Raw genomic sequence first — 22,488 nt, 5'->3', positions numbered from 1 at the left:
TGGCAATCTGCTGTTCCCACAGCCAGTCTTGGCTGACTTACTTTGTGAGTCTGTTGTTTAGAGATAAGTATTTAGCCATCATCATCATCATCATTAATATTATCTTGATATAAAACATTTGCAATTTTAACACCATTTCAGAAATCAAACTATGTTATTTTTTTGCCTATATATATACATATATATAACTGTTCAGAGCATATTCTGTGATACTTTTACCATGCTACATATAGAGACGTATAGTATGTCATCTTTATTAATTCATATCGTCTAGCCAACAACAGACCAACTTGAATCTAGCAAGATTAAATAGAGCAAAATAAAGTGATAAGTAACTAGGGCTATAAAGTGCCTGGGAACTGTCATTGGATAGAGACAAGGTTGTTTAAGAACCTTAGAGAAAAGGGATGTAAGTATCCTGTTGTTTCCCTAGGCCCAAGGCAGACACTGCCAATCCATCTTCACTGCTAAACATGCGAGGTCAGTGAGACTATAAATAATCCTGCTTAGAGAGCTGTATGTAAGAGTCCTTCTTTCCATGTCAGATTTCCATCCAATCTTGCCTGGTCTTAAGCCAGTTCCGTATCCAGAGCTCAAATGAGTTGATGAGCCGTGAAGGGCTAGGAGCTTGGTTTTATTGAGGGACAATGGTAACATGCTCTGTGATGACACCAAGGCTGCTGTGAAGAGTCTCACCACTTATTACTCATGTATATCAGATTGGGGGAGGGAGGAAAATTCTACTAAAATGTTTTATGAACCAGGGAGAGAGCTCACTGGTCTACAGTGTGTAGGTTATATGCCTGAGGCCCTGAGTTCTATCTCTGGCACTGCATGGATTCCTGAACACTATTACAACTGCTTTTGTGGCTCCCAGAACCACAGGAAGAGACTAGCAGAGCATCTGTACGCCTTCACATTGAACTGTTGGCCTATCTTTCCAGCTATCAGGCAGCTTATTACAGGAACTACCCCCCAACTCCCCAGCCACCACCAAATGCTGTAGAGCAAAATGCATGCTCATGTCTTGGAGGAGGAGAAATGCAATAAAAAGTATTGGTTCTGCTAGGAACCAGAATGGCTTTCTTATCACTGATAAGATATATATAAACAAGCATAATTTCTTTATAATTTCCAAGACCATCCTCAAAGGAACATTGGACAGGAAATCTTCAACTCCTGAAGAGATTGACTCCCTTCTTCTCTTTCCTCTTTCCTCACTCCTACCATCATCCTGGTTCTCTTTTTATCCTGTTTCTCTTAAAGGTTATTTTTTTTCATTTTTTCTTTCAAAAATAGTTATAAGGTAATCATAGGTCTTCCTACTCATACCAGATCTCCTATTCTGCTTGAATATATATGAGGAAGAAGAAGAAGAAGAAGAAAAAAGCTGGCAATTCCATATTTAGAAAGGGTTTAAATGCAAATGAGATCTCAAGGAAACACTTGAGTGTGAATGAATTTCATTCAGAGATTGCCAATTACCCAGTCATCATGAATGATTGACAAGAATTCAGGGTCCTTTTGGCATGGAGGAGTGTCTCTAAGAGGTGGGGAAAAGGGGCAGAGAAAGGTTAGAGGTGAAGAATACATATTTTGTGCCTTTCAGAGTTTCGAAAGGTCATCTTTTCTGATTTTATTTTAAATCTGAGTCAAGGCTCTTCTATCTCTAGGATTTGTTAGTATTTGCTTTAAAGCTTTGATTATTATATTTTTTCTGGTGGATTTATTAAATAAAGCATACCTCCTTTATTTCAGAATTCTCCCGAACAAGTCACAAATCAGCATTACCTCTTTATAGTGGTTATATATGGTTATTTAACTAAATTGTGGCTAGACTCACTCAAAACCACAGTATAGGTTATTTGGGGTAATTTTCAGTTTTTCACCTGAAGAGTTACACATAACTATGCTTAAAATGCATCACACCTCCAAACCCCCTCACATTGTCAGAATCAAATTGATCTGTCTGTCAAGACTGTCTTATAAAAGTCTGTGACTCTGCCAGAGCACTCAGATTTTGTTTTATAAGTGTTTGAAATATTGGGAAACACGGAGATTATTTACGGAAAACTTCAACCCTGCATACTCCCCACTTTTTGGTCATCTTTGAAATTGGTTTGGGCTTAATATACAAAGAAGCAAAGATCTTTGAAGTATACACTAATTAAAACCAGAAAATAATGCTTTCCAATATTTTAAAAAATAACAATTCTAGGGGCCAGAGAGATATTACAGAGGGTAAGGCACTTGTTTTGCATATGGATGACTCAGGTTTGATCCCTGGCACTCCATTCCTCACCCTGCTCCCCACCCCCGGCCCCAGCCTGTCAGTCCTGATTTCTGTGCATAACAATACCTGAGCACAGTTGGGTGTGGACCTAACCCCCTCTATCCTTTGAAGCAAAACAAAGCACATATATACATACAAGTGTACACATACACACACACACACACACACACACACACACACACATACACACAAAGAGAGAAATTAGTATTTGGAATGTGTAATCTGCCTATTTTTCTCAACTGCAATACCCTAAATATTGACGGAATGCCTTATTTTTGTGTAGTGGCGGCATACCTAGAAATTTTCATAGTTTACTTCTGGCTCTGTGCTCAGTGTTTCTCCTGGTGGTGCTTGGGAGACCATGTAGTATGGAGGATTGAACTGGGGTAGGCAGTATGCAAGATTAGTGCCTTACCTCCTGTACCATCTCTCTGACCCTTAACTGACTGAATGTTTCAAGGTCTATTATAAAACCTAGAATGAATTATATATGACCTCTGAGTCCACATAGCTTAATAACTCAGAAGATGTAGCTGTCTTAGACTTATTCAATCCTGTTTCACCCACAGAAGGAAGGTATTCTGACACTAAAGCTCCTCACAATTTACCAAATCAAATTAAGCAAATGAATAAAATTGTCTCAAGTAAAGCTTATTCTCACTGTGCTCTTCTTACATGAGAAGGATCCTCCCTAAAAGCTAACAAGCAATTTATAAAATGAACTCATTTTGCGACCAATTCAGCATGGACATAAAGTGATCACAGTATATGATCTTTCCATGTGGACTGGCATATGAATAGAGCCATTTAATGATATTCCCCCAGGGAGAAAGGAACCTATTTCCGTGTTGAGTTGGAAGTAGAAATGTGCCTCTTTCCTCCAAGTAAGTGTGGGAAGCACCTTCTCATGACAGATCAGCAAGGTAGCAGAAGAATTCAGAGCTGGAGACGTAGAAAGACAGTTAGGGAGCTTGCCTGTTACTTGTTGCCTGGCACCTCATATGATCCTCTGAGTCATGCCAGGAGTGATCCCCAAGCTCAGAGAAAGAAGTAAACTCGAAGCACGGCCTGGTGTGACCCCCCAAACTAAACCAAACCCACGCAAACCAAGCAAGGCAGACTAATCTAGATTTCCATAAAGAAAATGCATGTTCATTTTATTTAATTCTGTGAACACTACATGAAACTACTGCTGTTCTTATTTTATAAGTGAGGACCATGAGGCACAGAAAATCCTGGTATATCTTGGCCCAATCATATCATTTCAGCCAGACCCGGATGTGCCCAGGCCTGAGGGTGAATTATTCATACTCAGATTAGAGCAGGTTCTCGCTTACGAACGTGATTTAGAACTGTCCAAGAGACATGTAGCTAAATGCTTCCAACTAGCCTTTTTTCCCCTGGAGATTTTTATTTAATTGAATGAAAATAGATAAGTCATATTTTAAGAAAAAATTAGAGCATGAAACAGCCAATGACAGATCTTTCTTTTCTCCTTCTAGTATAAACAAATAAAGCATTGGGAAAATCAGTTGATTAAATGTCAGAATATAAACATCTTAACTGAAGTAACTTTAAGAAAGTTTATATGCAGGACTAAACCTAATGATTTTGGGGAAAGTACTCTTTGGGCTACACCTGGTGGTGCTCAGGAATTACTCCCAGTTCTGTACTCAGAAATTACTCCCAGTGGTTCTTAGAGAACCATGTGGAATACCAGGGATCAAACCATGGTAAGTCTCATGTAAAGAAAGTTCCCCACCCACTACACTATATCTCCAGCACAAACCTCATGAAGATTTTGAGGTGAAAATAAAACTTTTCAGTATAGTTCAAACGACTACAGAACAGCTTCACAGAAGGACAAGCAGACCGACCCTGTAGTTGACCAACTGTTGCTCTAGATGAACTGAAGGATATTTCCCAGATGATTCCAAATGAAAGAAGGGTCTCAGAGAAAAATCACTATATGTTCCTGAGCACTAGGTATATAGGGATTGAAAATTATATTAAACATCTTTACCAATGTGCATTCAATTAAGAAACTGTGAAAGAAACAAATTACTTGAGGAATCATTTATATTATAGATAGCTAGGTAGATTGAGTATATACATATACGTCATTATAATATGTACCAATTTATTTAGAAATTGGTATGCCCCCTACAGTGGAAGCCACAACCCCAGCCAGTCCAAGGGACCTGCTGACCAAGGAACCTGCAAGAGGAGGACGGCACCTCGATGAGGTGGGCGGGCACTCTGGAGGAACTATTATAAATTGAATAGACCCATTTATATCAAGGAAATTGAAACTGCAATCAAAAGTCTTCCCAAAAACAAAAGCCCAGACCCAGATGGATTCACTAGCGAATTCTTTCAAACATTTAAAGAAGACCTGTTGCCAGTTTTCTTAAAGGTTTTCTAGGAAATTGAAAGAACAGGAACTCTCTCAAAAAGATTTGATGAGGCATATATCTCCCTAATATCAAAAGCAAATAAAGACACCACCAACAAAGAAAACAATAGGCCAATATCCCTGATGAACACGGATGCAAAGAATCTCAACAAAATATTAGCAAATAGAATCCAACAACTCATCAAAAAGATCATACACCCCAAACAAGTGTGATTCATCCCGGGGATGCAAGGATGGTTTAACAATTCGGAAATCAATCAAAATAATCCATTATATCAACAAAAGTAAATATAAAAACCATATGATCATATCAATCACACAATCACAAATCATCCTGTTATTTGTCGATTGCCTGGAGCAAGCCCCAGTAACGTCTCCTTCATCCTAGCCCTGAGATTATATTCAAGGCTCTTTAGGAGAATGAGACCTGGCAGCCGAAGACCTCCAGGACCAGCCACCACCATGCTGAGACCACTCTCCACACATATGAAGGTACTGGCAGAGGGACAAAGCCACGTGGGTTCCGGGGCCAAGATCTCCAAGCCTACTCGGATTGGGGCCGAGCATCCTCCACCCAGATCCTCCAAATTCCAATAGGCGGGGGTCACAGCCACCAACTGGCCCCCTGGTACTGTGTAATCCCATCAGCAGCCAAGACTCAGAGACTATAAAAACCAGCTCCTGGAACCGTGCGGCCGCATTCACGGCCGCGTGACATCTTATTATGACATCTTATTCCTACTTTGGACAAACTGGCAGGCTACCGAATGTAGCCTGCCCACACGGCAGAGTCTGGCAAACTCCCCGTGGCGTATGTACCCAATATGCCAAATACCAGTAACAATGATGGATCATATCAATAGACACAGAAAAAGCATTTAACAAAGCTCAGCACCAGTTTATAATGAAAACTCTCACCAAAATGGGTTTTGAAGGAACTTTCCTCAAGATAGTCAAAGCCATCTACAAAAAACCCATGGCAAGCATTATCCTCAATAGAGAAAAACTAAAAGATTTTAGTTTTATCTTTCCTCTAAGATCAGGGACAAGACAAGAATGTCCACTCTCACCACTTCTGTTCAATATAGTACTGAAAGTACCTGCAATTGCGATTAGGCAAGAAAAAGACATTAAAGGCACCCGATAGGAAAGGAAGAAATCAAGCTCTCACTATTCGTAGATGATACGATATGATATCTTGAGAATCCTAAATCCTCTACCAAGAAACTCCTAGAAACAATAGACTTGAATAGTAAAGTCGCAGGCTGTAAGATTAATACCCAAAAGTCCATGGCCTTCCTATACGCAAATAATGAGGCAGAGGAAAGTGACATGAAAAAACAACCCCGTTCACAATTGTGCTAAAAAAATCAAGTACCTCAGAATCAGTCTAACTAAAGAGGTAAAGGACCTCTACAATGAAAACTATAAAATGCTACTCCATGAAATAAAAAAGGACACGAGGAAATGGAAATATCCCTGCTCATGATAGGAAGAATTAACATCGTCAAAATGTCAATACTCCCTAAAGCATTATACAGATTCAATGCGATTCCTATAAGAATGCCCATGAAATTCTTTAAAGAAATAGATCAAGCACTCCTGAAATTCATATGGAACAACAAATGCCCAGTGTAACTAAAGCAATTCTTGGGAAAAAAATATGGGGAGGCATTACCCTCCCCAAACTCAAGCTCTACTACAAAGCAATAATTATTAAAACAGCATGGTATTGGAACAAAGGCAGGGACGCAGACCAATGGAACAGGGTGGAATATGCGTACACACAACCCCAAATGTATGAACATCTAATCTTTGATAAGGGAGCAAGAAATGTGAAGTGGAGCAAGGAACGCCTCTTTAACAAATGGTGCTGGCACAACTGGACAACCACATGCAAAAAAAAAATGGGTTTAGTCTTCAACCTAACACCATGCACAAAAGTCAGATCAGAATGGATTCAAGATCTCAACATCAGGCCAAAATCCATAAGGTATATTGAAGACAAGGTCGGCAAAACCCTCCATGATATTGAAGCTACCAGTGTCTTCAACGATGACACTCCACTGACCAACCAATTGGAAACAGAGATAAACAAATAGAACTCTCTTAAACTATGAAGCTTCTGCACCTCAAAAGATATAATGACCAAAATACAGACAATCTACAGAATGGGAAATGATATTCATCCAATGTCCATCTGATAAAAGGTTGATATCAAGAATATACAAAGCACTGGTGGAACTCCACAAGAAGAAAACATCTAACCCCATCAAAAAATGTGGTGATGATATGAACAAAATATTTCTCAAAGAATAAATCCGAATGGCTAAAAGGCACCTGAGAAAATGCTCTACATCACTAATCATCAGGGAGATGCGGCTTAAAACAACAATGACATATTTCTCACACCACAAAGACTGGCCCACATCAAAAAGAACAAAAGCAAACAGTGTTGGCATGGATGTTGCAAAAAAGGGACCCTTCTTCACTGCTGTTGGGAATGCCACTGGTTCATCCCTTTTGGAAAACAGTATGGACGATTCTCAAAAAATTAGAAACTGAGCTCTGATCTGACCCAGCAATACCACTCTTGGTAATATATCCTGCAGAGGCAAAGAAGTATACTCAAAATGACATCTGCACTTCTTTGTTCATTGCTGCACTGCTCACAATAGCCAAAATCTGGAAAAAAAACCCCGAGTGTCCAAGAACAGATGACTGGTTAAAGAAACTTTGGTACATGTACACAATGGAGTACTATGCAGCTGTTAGAAAAGATGAAGTCATGAAATTCACATACAAATGATACTACATGGAAAGTATCATGCTAAGTGAAGTGAGTCAGAAAAAGAGGGACAGACATAGAAAGATTGCATTCATCTGGGGAATGCAAAGTAACAAAATAGGAGACTAACACCCAAGAATAGTTGAGGTACGTACCAGGAGGTTCACTCCATGGCTTGGAGGCCAGCCACACATGCTGGGGGAAAAGGCAGCTCAAATAGAGAAGGGAGCATCAAGTAAAGAGTGTTGGGAAGGTCCGCCCAGGATGGGAGATGCATGCTGAAAGCAGACTATAGACTGAACATGATTGCCACTGAATGCCTCTTTTGCAAACCACAGCATTCAAAAGGAGAGAGAGAAGGAAAAGGAATGCCGTGCCACAGAGCCGGGGTGGGATGGGGCGGGAAAGAGGGATACTGGGATCATTGGTGGTGCATAATGCGTACTGGTGGAGGGATGGGTACTCGATCTCTGTTTATCTGAAATCCAAGCACAAAAATTCTTAAGTCTACAACTGTACCTCATGATGTTTTACTAATAAAAATTAAAAACAAAACAAATAAACAACACGGAGAGGCAAACTTCATACTACCGGAAACATGTAAGGAAGACAGCAAAGGACCAAGTACAACACTGAGCATTACGACAGAGTCCAGGAGGACAGCAAACAATATTGGGCCCATGGACACCGAGCGCCAGAGCCAGAAAGAGACCAGTGTGGACAAAGGATGATGTGCATCGAACACTGTGGGAGAATACCAGCAAGGAACCAGCCTGAGCTTTAGACATAGATCATGAAAGGGACCCAACTACCTTTCTTAAAGCTGTTAAACAAATAACTCAATAAACATCTGGAGATAAAAAAAAATGAAGTGTGAAGCAGAAAGGGTCAGAGGTTAGATCAGAGGTATTCAAATATATTTAGCTTATGGATCCCCTTTCAGAAAATAATTTTTTTCCAGGAAATCTACCATCTTTAAGTGAGAAAACTGCAAGTGTTAACCCCGTGGACTCACCCCAAAGTACTAATGCCCTCTGGAATATTCCAGCACCCTCTTGGGACTTACTTTGGGAGAGACTGAGCTGCATTATTAACAGAGGGTATCTCGGGGGTGAAAGTTGTGATAATTTCTATACTCTTTTATAAATTTGATATTATTTTTTGGTACAATGCACAGTACAATTTTGACAAGCAGTTATTGAGTTCAGAACACTATGAAAAATGTGAATTATTAAAAAGTTCCACTCAAGAATTTCTCTGGTACAACAGTAATCTCTTGCATATAATTTGCTATTAGCATTATTTCTTTTCTTAAATGGTCCTATTTATGCTTACATAGCAATAGTACAGTGGGTAGGGCGTTTGCCTTGCCCAGCATCCCATATGGTCCTCCAAACACTATTAGGAGTAATTCTTGAGTGCAGAGTCAAGAGTAACCTCTGAGCATTGCTGGGTGTAACCCGAAAGTCCCCCCCGCCCCAAAGATCCCAAACCAACAACACCAAAAAAACTCACCTCAGGAAAGTTCAATAATTCTATTATCTGGGTATAGATGTTTGTACAGAGTCAAACTGCTAAGTAGCTTAATATTTTTCTATTATAAAAGGAAGCATACAGTGGAAGAACCTCCAATCAAGAATATCCAGTTATATAAGATGTGTTGCATAAATTATGTATATATGCTATTTATGTATAAGATGCAATAATGTTTATTTTTAATTTTTTTTATCTATTATTACAATATCTCTGGAATATTCTGACAACTCTATATATAACTTGATTCACTTCCACAATGAAAGTTGCTTGATCTTGAAAAAAGAAAAGAAATATGACTATGCAATGGGACACTGATTTTTAAATTGTTCAATTTTTATTTTAACTTTGAGTGACAATATTAAAAATTAGGTTAACTTCATTAAATAATAAAAATAACCCGATATTTCTTTTAAAAAATCACATTTGTAGCTACTGTATTGAGCAGCATACAGTGATCAGTAACTTTCACAGAGACAATATTGTTCGTTGTCATTGCGGATGTTGTAAGTGATTTTTTTTACACATGGTGATTTATACATACAATTGTCATATATTGTTTCTAATAAAATAATTCAATAAATATAAAGAAAGTACACGTGTAAAAGTAGGTTTCACTGTATCATTAAAATATGGGAAACAATGTGGTCTTTTTCTGAAAAAAAATTAAGAACCTTTGGATTAAGTTTGAGTCACCTTATTTTCATACCAATATTGATTGTACATGTTAATCTGTAAAATAAGAGACTATTTTGTGTTTGCTTTAAAAATATTACTTTTATTATTTGCATCAACATTAATTTTGTTAGCTATAGCATGAAAATATTTATAAAATAATTGTGGTTAATTATTTTATGCCTTGTTTAATAAATTGTATTGCAGTATAGCAAGCACGCATAAAGAATGATGCATATATGATACCTGTGTGCTTCCATGTTTTTTCTAGTAGTGCTAATCAATCATCCTACTCTGAGTTTAAACAAGGTTGACAAAGTTTTAAGGACTTATGATATAACTCAATAAACATTGTATTTTTCTGGAATCACTGTAGGGGAAAATCTACAATCATTCTGGCAACTCTTCTCTACTACCTTTCACTATTAAAATCTTTCACTATTCACTATTCCCCTCTTCTAATTTGTCAGTCATTCCATGCTTATTATTCCTCCAGGATAGGAGTCAAAGACGTTTGTGTAGCTATGTGATTCATCCTATCTTCAACTATATCTATTTTCATAAAAATTAATTCCTAGGTTCCAGATGTTGAGTTCTAGAAACCTGAGTTTTTTGAAGAATGATACAGTCACTCAACTAAAAAACTGAACATGTTTTTTCTCTATTTGAAGTCTATTGCTCCAACTCCCCACCTTTTTTGTTAAAGCATTTTGTGAACTGTAATAATTTCTGTTACTGAATATATTTCATTTTAATTTTTTAAATGCTCTTCTAATTTGAATTTAGGCCTTCACATAGATTTGTTGTCGGAGCTGTTTTGAAATATAGGGTTTTAAATGCATGAAACCCATCCTTTAAAAATGATTTGTGAACGTACATTTAAAAATGGTTAATGCTTATTTATTACAAGTGGAATAATTACAGCTAATGGAACAGTGCCATTTAACATCACTGTAGTGGTGTGGGGGAGCTTGGTAATTAGCTGCTCGATAAGTGCCTTTTTTTTAGAATAAGGAATGACAGCCACCGAACACCTTTCTGTGAAATGTCTCAATATGCTAAAATCTCTCCTGTTTATTCTTATTGGTTAAAGACAACCGAATTGAGGGACATTCAGTTTTTTTTAATTTTTTATTTTATTAGTGAAGCATCATGAGGTACAGTTGTAGATTTACAAATCTTTGTGCTTGGGTTTCGGTCATACAATGATCCAATACCCATCCCTCCACCAGTGCCCATTTTCCACCACCATGGATAATATCCCTCCCACTCCCATCCCCCCCATCCCACCTTGCCTCTGTGGCAGGACATTCACTTTTGTTCTCTCTCTCCTTTTGGGTGTTGTGGTCTGCAAAAGAGGCATTGAGTGGCAAACATGTTCAGTCCATAGTCCACTTTCGACATGCATCTCCCCTCCTGGGAGGATCCTCCAAACACCCTTTATTTGGTGCTCCCTTCTCTATCTGAACTGCCCTTTCCCCTAGAATACCCGGCTGGCCTCTAAGCTATGGAGTAATCCTCCTGGTGTTGATCTCAGCTATTCTTGGGTATTAATCTCATATTTTGTTGCTTTATATCCCCCAGATGAATGCAATCTTTCTATGTCTATCCCTCTCTTTCTGACTCATTTCGCTTAGCATGATACTTTCCATATTGTAGCACTTGTATGTAAATTTCATGACTTCATCTTTTCTAAGAGCTACATAGTACTCCATTGTGTAGATGTACCAAAGTTTCTTTAACCAGTCATCTGTTCTTGGGCATTCAGGTTTCTTCCAGTTTCTGGCTATTGTAAAGAGTGCTGCAATGAACAAACAAGTGCAGATGTCACTTCGACTACACATTTTTGCCTCTCTGGGATATATTCCCAGGAGTGGTATCGCTGGGTCAAATGGGAGCTCAATTTCTAATTTTTTGAGAAACGTCCATACTGTTTTCCAAAAGGGCTGAACTAGTCGACATTCCCACCAACAGTGAAGGAGGAGGGACATTCAGTTTTAATTGAGATAATCACCACCTGAATCGTCCTCTGAATAGAAAGTAGACTTTCAAAAAAATGTGATACAGAAATCATTTAGCATAAAGAATAAGATTTTTCTAAGCAAAATCTGCATTTCTAAATATTTCAAAGTACCAGAGTAGCAATGCCCCCTTTTGAACAGGCTGCCCCTCAAGATGGGAGGATTTAATTAGTGTTTTAAATTACTGTTTCAAGTTACTGCTTCATCTACTTAGAAAAGACAAGACGTGTTATTTTTAACCTGGTCATTCACGATGCTCCACAAACATTTTCAAACAGTTTTTCTAGAGTAAATAAAGTGTGCATTTAGGCTTTTCAGCAAAAATCTATCCCAACAATGGCTAGAGCTGCAACTTTTTAGCTTTTGGAATATTATGTAAAGGTCCTTCATTTTTAAAAAATCTCTTGAGATTCTGATATTAATCAGTTCCAAATAAGGGGAAATTCAGTCCCTATCAAATACCTAACATTCTGATTCCATTTTTATGAACATTCTAAATTTGACTAACGAGTTAACTAAGAAACTCTAATAAGTGACTTTCAGGAAGAATGGCCTGAGGAAGTACATTTGAAATTAAACTTCTCCAACGCATAAAGTTTATGCATTATGCCTGCTGTAAAATATGGTGTTCCTTTCCCTCTTTTAGTCATAAGAGATTGTGATGCTGGGCCTAATCCTACTCTTAGATCCTTCACTGACATCAATAAGAAAAGAAATAAGTGGTAATTTATTCTGAGTTGAGAAGGCATTTTCTAAAACGCAGTGCAACCCTAATTTAGAATAGAGAAAAAGGGGTATAAATTAGGTTTTTTATAGTGGTAACTATTTGCAGACAATGTAGAGATTTATGGATTAATTTGTTTTAAATTAACTTTTATAGGGTGACTAATAGTCCATAGGGATAAACCAGACTTTCAATTGCCCATGATTTTCAGTCAGATCCTAGAGAGGAGATCATTTCTCTCAGGAAACAGTGACACAATTTAAAAAAATGTGCCATACAATTTTTTTTTGTCAGTGTCCAGAGAAGATAAATAACTTCTAGACCTTGGGCAAAGATATTCAAAACTGCCCAACATTTGATGTCACATTTCACTCAGAAAAAGAGGAAGACCCTGACCTCTACTTCAGCAGGGATCTTTCATCAATGGATTTCACTGGATGACATAACAGTGGCGCCCAAAGGGGTTCATAGAGACAAAACCTTTATATTATAGACATATAAAGCAGCTTTTCCACCTTTTCTTTGGTCTAAGAAACTCATCAGATGTGGGAACTCAAAGTTCATAAAATTAGCATTGGGATTCTATATCATATCAGAGTCTATCAAAGATGTATTATAATCAAGATCAGGTTTTATTTAAATATTGGTCAACAAATGTATAATTATCTATATATATACATAACAATTTATCTATCAAAACAATTATACTTTCATCCCTCTTGAGGAACTTAGTCATGCCTTAGCATAACCTGGAAAGGTTTTAACCAGACTGATCATATTTATTTGATCAACTGAAGGTGACAAAGCATATTGATTAACAGAGCAATTTTATTAGCTACTTGCTTAAATCTCACTAACAACTGAAAACATATGCTCTTCATGTTGAAGATAATGCTTTAAGAAAACACATTACTTTAATATCTATTTTCATAGACATAGTTATACATCTATTTCTACATACCTCACCCCAATTTAGAATATTTTCGCATTGACAATTATTTTTCTCTAAGAACTTTTGTATACTTAATTCTGTGATCTGTTCTTACTTTTGTTGCCAGATTAGCACAAATTTTACTTAGGTTTGTGTGTGTGTGTGTTGTGTGTGTGTGTGTGTTGTGTGTGTGTGTGTGTGTTGCCAGGGATCAAACAAGGGGTGTACTTTACCACTAAGTCACATCTACCACACACTATTCCCCCCACACCTTCTAAAAATAAAATATGGCCATTATTTTCTTGCCGTTTTTATATATCCCTTTCATCTTTTCTCCAATTTTCCAGTGATGTTTTTGCTATAACAATGCCAGGATAAAACTCAGGGCTTCACACATGCAAGGCAAGTATACTTGATCACTGGACCACAATTCTTGGCCCTTGATGCATTTTTTTTGTTTTTGGACCACACCCAGTGATGCTCGGGGCTTACTCATGCTTTTCCACTCAGGAATTCCTCCTGGTGGTGCTCAGGAGACCCTATCAGATGCCAGAGATAGAACCCATGTTTGCTGTGTGCAATGCAAGCACCCTACCTGCTCTCTGTCTCTCTAGTCCCATTGTCTGGCTATGATGCATTTTGATGTGCATTTCCTTCTAAATATAGGCCTACAGGTGAAATTTTATACAGATTTTGAGTTTCTAGTCTTTCATCATTACTGAGAAAATTTAGGCATAACTTCAAAATTTAATTTTCCTGTATTCAATACATATGTGAATACATATATGATATTCTTTTTTTTTCTTTGTGGGTCACATCTGGCAATGCACAGGGGTTACTCCTGGCTCTGCACTCAGGAATTACCTCTGTTGGTGCGCAGGTGACACCATATGGAATACTGGGAATTGAATTCAGGTCAGCCGCTTACAAGGAAAATGCCCTACCCGCTGTACTATTGCTTCAGCCCCATATATAAGATATTCTTAAGCAAATGCATATTATTCTTATATTTTTTCAGAAATTTCAACTCAGTTTCTTTGGATCATGTTCTTATAACTTCTTTAGATATATTTGCTAATTATTATCATTTTATTTATATGATTTATTATTTATTTTGTTAAATTTGTTTATTTTGTACATTAAATTTATAAAAAAGTGATAGTTACTCTGATTTATCAGGGACATATTTCTTATGGACACTAAAAATATTTATGTACAGGCAATTTGTATATATACAAATATATATACAATATTTGTCTATGTGCATATATATAGAACATATATATATACACATATACAAATTGCTTGCACATAATAAGCACAGCAGAGAGAAAAAAAGCACAAATTCTAATATAGAGTTGAACGCATCTTTATAAAGTGAGTATACATTTATAACCATTATAAATCATGCTTTATAAAATGCCTTGCATATCTCTTTGGATGGGCATATGTTGAGTATTTTTATTGAATTTATACCTAGAGGAATTGCTTTATCATGGACTATATGTCATTCGACTTTAGTGAAAGCTACCAAACAGTCTGTTTTCTAAAGTAGTTTTAGCAATTTAAATTGCTATAAAGGATATGTGAGAATTTTTATAGGTCCATATTTTTGTGACTTGTTTTACTTCAAATATGATCTCTGGGAGTAATATTTGATTATTTCTCTTATTCATTTTTAGATCTTATTGGTCATTTGACATTCAAGTTCTCTTTTATTGTTATTTTTTAAATTAAAATTTTTTAATTGAATCACTGGGAATTACAAAGTTAGTCATAGTTGTGTGATCTTTGCCCATTTACTCAACAATTGTTTTATTCCTTTATTTCATAAATTTTTAAAAGTATAGCCTGCTTTTTAAAAAATTGAATCACTGTGAGATACAGTTACCATGTTGTTTATAAATGGGTTTCAGTCAGACAGTATTCCAGCACACTCTCCTCTACCAATTCACAAGTGTACATTTTTCATCAAGGTCCCCTTTTCCCTTCTGCCACCCCCATCCCTGCCTGTATCTATGGCAGGCACTTTTATTCTCTCTCTCTCTTTCTCTCTCTCTCTCTCTCTCTGACATAACGGTTTGCCATACAGATACTGAGAGGTCATCATGTTTGTTCCTTTACCTACTTTCAGCACACAGCTTATCCAGAGTGATTATTTCCAACTATCTTGGTCATAGTGGTCCCTTCTGTAGAGTCCTTTTCATGGCCCATGTGATAGGGACTCTTAGTAACCCCAGTTAAAAGTATACTCTTCCAGTTTTGATATCTGTTCGCCAAAAGCCTTGAAATTTCACCAGCTTGGAGTGACTTCATAGTTAAAATGGACTAAAAACCTTTAAGGAGAAAGGTATGTGGCTGTCAATTCTCAGGGGAAATTTCCTCCTTTCAGATAAAATCAGCATTGAGAGAAAGGTTGTCTTCATGTCCTTTTCTGTAAAGTAGATCTTCTCCCTCATTCACCCTTTCACTGAGCTAGAGTATTTCTAAGGGGTCTTGGAATACAGCTGAGTCCCCAGTGTAGCTGTCTATCAAATTAACCACTTTGGACCAGCTCTAATAAATTCCTCTGACTCCTCCACCTAACTCATCTGTCAGAGTGAAATCTGTTGTTCACAAAAGACAGACAGGTGTCCCCAGACTTAACTTTACCTCTTTTGGATATGTGTTTTTACTTCAGTTTTATTCTCTAAGAATAGCTTTTAAGGTCTTTGTCAGTTTGGCAGTGAATTTAGAGAGATGTTTCAAAATTTCATTATTAGCACTATTTATTTTTCAAGGGGGACTCATATGAGGGATAGAGGTTCTTCAGGTTTTAGAGGCTCTTTAAGACTCATGTTGAAATTTCCCTAATATTAAATAAGCTGCAGTTAACTTTTTCCTCCTCGAGCTTTTCCCAAGGGTACAGTGATGCACACAATTAGCAACATGACATGTGATGATGTCATCACCCTACAAGCTAATGGAACACATGCTTTTGTGTTCTTGTCTTTTTAAAATTCTTGAGTCTGTTTCAAATATTAAGTTCTAACATTAATTATCATATGTATAATTCATATAAGAAAAGTTTGTTAGGGTTCTAAGTCACTGTCACTGTCACTGTCCTCCTGTTGTTCATCAATTTCCTTGAGCAGGCCCAGTAACATCTCCATTGTGACACTTGTTACTGTGTTTGACATATCAAATACGTCATGGGTAGCTTGCCAGGTTTTTCCGTGCGGGTGAGATACTCTCCATAGCTTGTCAGGCTCTCCAAGAGGGGCAGAGGAATCGAACTCAGATTGGGCCTGTTGGCTGTGTGCAAGGCAAACACCCTACCCGCTGTGCTATAATTCCATATATTTTAGAATTAAGTAGAGATTCTAAGGAAAGAAACAAGTGAGATGCTAGTTTGGGGTATCTTCTGTGCTCAAGTGCTGAAATACACAACATTACCAGTCTGTGCTGTAAATAATCATGAGATATGAAAGATTTATGCTAATTTGTTATAGAAGGGTTATTAAAATTTACCCAAGAGTTAGTTTTAGATTTTCTACAAGTTGGAAGTCAGGAATTTTTTCTTGTACAAAGTTATTCAAATTCAGATTCTCCATTTCAACTATTCAATGTAAGAAATACTCAATCTCATTCTTACTATATGTGTTGGACTATAATATTAGACAATGTGATGGATAACAATAATCATTCTTGAGTCTTTAGAGGGTTTAACTTTTTAGAAATGAAGGCATATGAAAACTGAAGAGTATTTGCCTCAGATTTCTTCTTGGTAGGAAGGAAATCTTCCTTGAAGTCTTCCTTTAGATAAAATTGATCACTTGATCACTTGACATCCCGTTATTCATCAATTTGCTTGAGCAGGCACCAGTAATGTCTCCATCGGTCCCTGTTGCATGCTACTGTAGCCCAGTGGTGTCTGCTTGTTCTAAGAACATGAAGAGCCTCAAACAGATCGTTCAGGCTCTTGATGAAGAAGTCTGACCATCTCGTAGGTGGGCGGCCACAGGATCTTTTGACATTCCGTGGAATCCAGTTGGTAATGGCTCTAGTCCAGCAGTTGTCTTCAAATCTCATTACGTGTCCAGCCCATTTGATTTTCGACTCCTTGGCAAATGAGACAGCATCCCTGATTCTTGACTGTCGATGGAGGTTGGAACTCTAGATTCTCTCTCTCACTTGAGTGAAGCATGGTACTCCAAGCATAGCTCTTTCAATTCTTCTTTGGAAAGACCCGAATAGAGTTCTCATCCTGTTTTTGTAGGGCTCAGGTCTCTGAGGTGTATGTTAATGCAGGAAGAACAGTGGAATCGAAAGTTGTGCCCACAGTCAGAGGTTCTTTGTCCTCTTAGCTATTTCTTTGATGCTCTTGAAGGTGTTCCAAGCCACTCTCTTTCTCCTGCACAACTCAGGTGCCAGGTCATTGGTCATGTTGACTTCTCGACTTATGTACACATAACTGTTGCATTCAGAGATGTTCATTCCACTGAGAGTGAATGGAACATCAGGAATGGGACTGTTTCTCATAAACATTGTCTTCATGAGATTCAGCTGCAGTCTGACCTTTCACAGTCGAAGTCATGACAAAATTACTAGAATTTAAACTGGAAAGTAAAATTACCTAGTAATTTCAAAAGATAAATGCAACATGAAAATATCCTATCTACTCTGAACTTAAACGCATAGCCAATGCCAAAGTTATGACTAACTTTAATGTTACTCAAGGAATGGTAAAAAGTGACATTGAAGAGTCTGCTTTATCTGATGGGGTCAAAAAAAAACAACTTAACAACAATAACAATAAGTTCCAATGTTGCTCTGAAACATACTAGCAATGTTGTAATAGAATGTCAGATTTGTAGACACAGTTTTCTACCTGTCTTAGTATCAATGCCTCTTTGTAGTCCCTTCCTACCATGTTTATGGTCTTGCTTTGACAATGGGACATTAGCAAGTATGATGCAATCAGAGGCTCAATTAAAGCTTGTCCATTGGGACTTTTCCTTTTGGAGCATTTCTAGTGAATGAGAGATAATCTTGTGTGTTTTATCTCAGTCAAGCTCCCTGCTAATGCAATTTAATGAGTGACTGATATGTACCAAATTAAGCAAAATAACTTTCCAGTTGTAACTATTCATCTCTCATTACTATGAGAAATGGAAAAATAGTTTTGAGATACTATTTATTGAAGTAGACTTCAATACTTTAAAGATAACATTCTCTAGACACATTAAAATTGTATGTATTTATTTTTTAATTGAATCACCATAAGATACACAATTACAAAGTTGTTTATGATTGAGTTTCAGTCATACAATGTTCGAACACCCGTCCCGTCACCAGTATATATTTCCTAACACCAAATGTCCCAAGTTTTGCTCCCATTGTCCCCGGTAGCTTACCTCTATGACAGACTGAGAGATTTCTTGATTTCTTTCTTTCTTTCTTTCTTTCTTTCTTTCTTTCTTTCTTTCTTTCTTTCTTTCTTCTTCTTCTTCTTCTCCTCCTCCTCCTCCTCCTCCTCCTCCTCCTCCTCCTCCTCCTCCTCCTCCTCCTCCTCCTCCTCCTCCTCCTTCTTCTTCTTCTTCTTCTTCTTCTTCTTCTTCTCCTCCTCCTCCTCCTCCTCTTCCTCCTCCTTCTCCTCCTCCTCTTCCTCCTTCTCCTTCTCCTCCTCCTCTTCCTCCTTCTCCTTCTCCTCCTCCTCCTTTTCCTCCTCCTTCTTTTTCTCCTCCTCCACCACCACCTCCTCCTCCGCCACCACCACATCCTCCTCCTCCTCCTCCACCTCCTAATACTGCACTTCCTCCTCATCCTCCACCGCCTCCACCACCTCCACCTCCTTCTCTTCCTTCCCCTCCTCCTCCTCCTCTTCCTCCTTCTCCTTCTCCTCCTCCTCCTTTTCCTCCTCCTTCTTTTTCTCCTCCTCCACCACCACCTCCTCCTCCGCCACCACCACATCCTCCTCCTCCTCCTCCACCTCCTAATACTGCACTTCCTCCTCATCCTCCACCGCCTCCACCACCTCCACCTCCTTCTCTTCCTTCCCCTCCTCCACCTCCTCTTCCTTCTCTCTTTCTCCTTTTTCCCTCTTAGGCACTATGGTTTGCAATACTCTTATTATAAGGGTATCATGCATCTCACATTACCTCCTTTAATCACTTATTTCTTGTCCAGAGTGATCATTTCCAACTATCATTGTTATAGTGTTCCCCTCTCTGTCCTAATCCTAACTGCACTCCATTTTCACCTTTGTGGTATGCTTCTTACCATGGCAAGACCACCTGGTCTTCATATGGGTATTATTTCATTCTCTATATATTTTTAACATACTCTGCTTTTTTTAAAAAAATACTTTTTTTATGGTTACATATGAATGGCCACGGAGAGTATTACACTGAATGAAGTGAGTAAGAGGGAGAGGAATAAAAAAGATGATGAGACTCAATTGAGGGATCTAGACAGTTTTACAGAAAACTCTTCCCTTAAATATAGGAATTGAAATATTTGTTCCAATAGCACCAAAGAGTTGTAGTGGGTATAAAATGAGTTAAGAAATTCTAAGTTCCATAGGATGGGAAAAATCAAAACAATGAGATATTATTTTATACCACAGAAACTGAAAAAAGAACAAGAAAACATCAAAAATAACAAGAACAACCATAGATACGGGGAGAAATGGACTCTCATTCATTGTAGGTGTGAATGCCAACTGGTCCAGCCTTTTGTAAAACAATATGAACATTCCTCCAAAAACTGAAAATTGAGCTTCCATATTACCCAACAATACCACTTCTGGGAATATATATATACATATATATATATACAGACAGAGAGAGAGAGAGAGAGAGAGAGAGGATAAAAAAGCATAGGAGAAATAAATCTGCACTTGATTGTTTATTGCAGCACTATTCACAATAGCCAGAACCTGTAAACACCCCGAGTGCCTGAGAACAGAGGACTGGTTAAAGAAACTTTTTTCCATCTACACAGTGGAATACTATGCAGCTGTTAGGAAAGATGAAGTCATGAAATTTGCTTATTAGTGGATGGACATGGAGAGAATCATGCTAGGTGATATGTGTCAGAAAGAGGGACACATATAGAATGACAACACTATTTTGTGGAATTTAAATAACATAATATGAGACTAACACCCAAGGACAGTAGAGACAAGGGCCAGGATAATTGCTCCACGGTTTGGAAGCCTGCATCATCTGCTGGGTGAGAAGGCAGTTCAGATAGAGAAGGGATCACTAAGTCAATGATAGTTGGAGGGAGTTGGGAGATGTATGCTGAAAGTAGACTAAGGACCAAACATGATGGTCTCTCAGTATCTGTATTGCAAACCATGATGCCCAAATTAGAGAGTAAGAAGGAAGGTGCTTACTATAGGAACAGGGGGTCAGATGGGGTGGGAGTGATAGGAGGGTTACTGGGGACATTGGTGGTGGAAAATGTACATTGGTGGAGGTGACTGGATGGGTGACTGAAAGAGGGACACATATAGAATGACAACACTATTTTGTGACTCAATCATAAAAGCTTTGTAGCTGTATTTCATGGTGATTCAATAAAAAAAATCAAAGTGTTGTAACTGTTTTTCCAAATGAGTTGACAAAATGCTGATGGCAGCAAAAGAGAGCACACTAAGGAGGCCTGAGTTTTTAATGTTTTAATGTTGGTTACGTCTATACAAACTAACTGGTTGGACTATTTTAACAGGTTTAGTCAACAGGTTTAGTCAACCAAATAAATATCTTTAATATATACCTTACCACTACCTCCACTACCCAGCCGCTGCCATGCTCCAGGATGCTTTCTGGACGCTCGGTCATAGACTCATACATGAGTGAAGCCCCACAGAACCAGGTAAGCGGAACTCTGTGACCTTGGACTCCAGGCTCAATGGGACCAAGGAACAGAGATCCTCTGCCTGCTCCCACCAATCTCCGGAGACCAAGGGATTAAAACCAGAAGCCCCAACCTACCCTGCCCTCTCTGTTTCTATCAACCTCCAGAGACCCAGGGATTACATACAGAAGACCCACCCCACCGGTACCAGATAAATACATCATCAGCAGACCTCCACTACCTCCACTACCTCCAATACCCAGCCATCACCATGCTGGACACATCATAAGACACTAAATACCCATCTTCCAAGATTACTGCACCATATTTGATAGGGTTCAAATATGTTTTGAACCATGGGAACACTTGCAAGGGTGAATATAGGCCTCCCTAAAAACCTCTATCACTGTCGAAGAGCCTGGCAAGCTACCGAGAATATTCAAGCTATCCGTGGCATATTCAATATGCCAAAACTAGTAAATACAATGGGTCTCATTCCCCTGACACTGAAAGAGCCACCAGTACAACAGCGTTAATAAGGATGAGAAAGGAGAGGCTGATAAAATCTCAAGGCAGAACTAGGCTACCAAAATGAAGAAGGACAAAAATGACTGCAATTTCAATGCATGTACTCTGGCATCGGGAGCACCCATCAAGCACCTGATGGTACAAGCTCAAAAGACCAAGTATGACATCATTGGTCTGACCGAGACTAGAAGGCATCAATCACTTCATGCATTTTTCAACACCGGAGAAGAACTCTTCCTCGGAACATGCGACAAAAGAGGCATTGGTGGTATCGGTGTTCTTGTCAACACATACTTGGCCATGAGCATTGATTCATTCAAGTGCCTAACTACCTGAATCGGACAATTACACTTGAGTAGATGTGGCTCATTGCCAGCAGTTTCTGTCTTCGTTGTCTAGTCACCAACATCCAATTATGATGAAGGAGAAATTAAGAAGTTCTACGTGGAGTTAGAGAAGTTCTATAAAGAAGGCCACACCTTCTACAAGATCATTGTCAGTGATTTTAATGCTAAGATAGGACCGAGAAGATCAGCTGAAGAACTCCACATTGGGACCCATGGCCTAGAATGGAACAAACAGGGTGAGAGACTATCTGAGGTCATCATGTCAACCAAGATCATCCATGGTAATTCACAGTTCCAGAAGGCCGAATTTAAACGTTGGACATGGGAGTCTCCCAGTGGATGATTCCACAATGAAATTGACCACATCATATTCAATCAACAGTTTTG

This window comes from Sorex fumeus, unplaced genomic scaffold (assembly GCF_029834395.1).
Source record: "Sorex fumeus unplaced genomic scaffold, SorFum_2.1 ptg000191l, whole genome shotgun sequence".
Classification (NCBI taxonomy): Eukaryota; Metazoa; Chordata; class Mammalia; order Eulipotyphla; family Soricidae; genus Sorex; species Sorex fumeus.
This window is presented reverse-complemented; position numbering follows the sequence as displayed.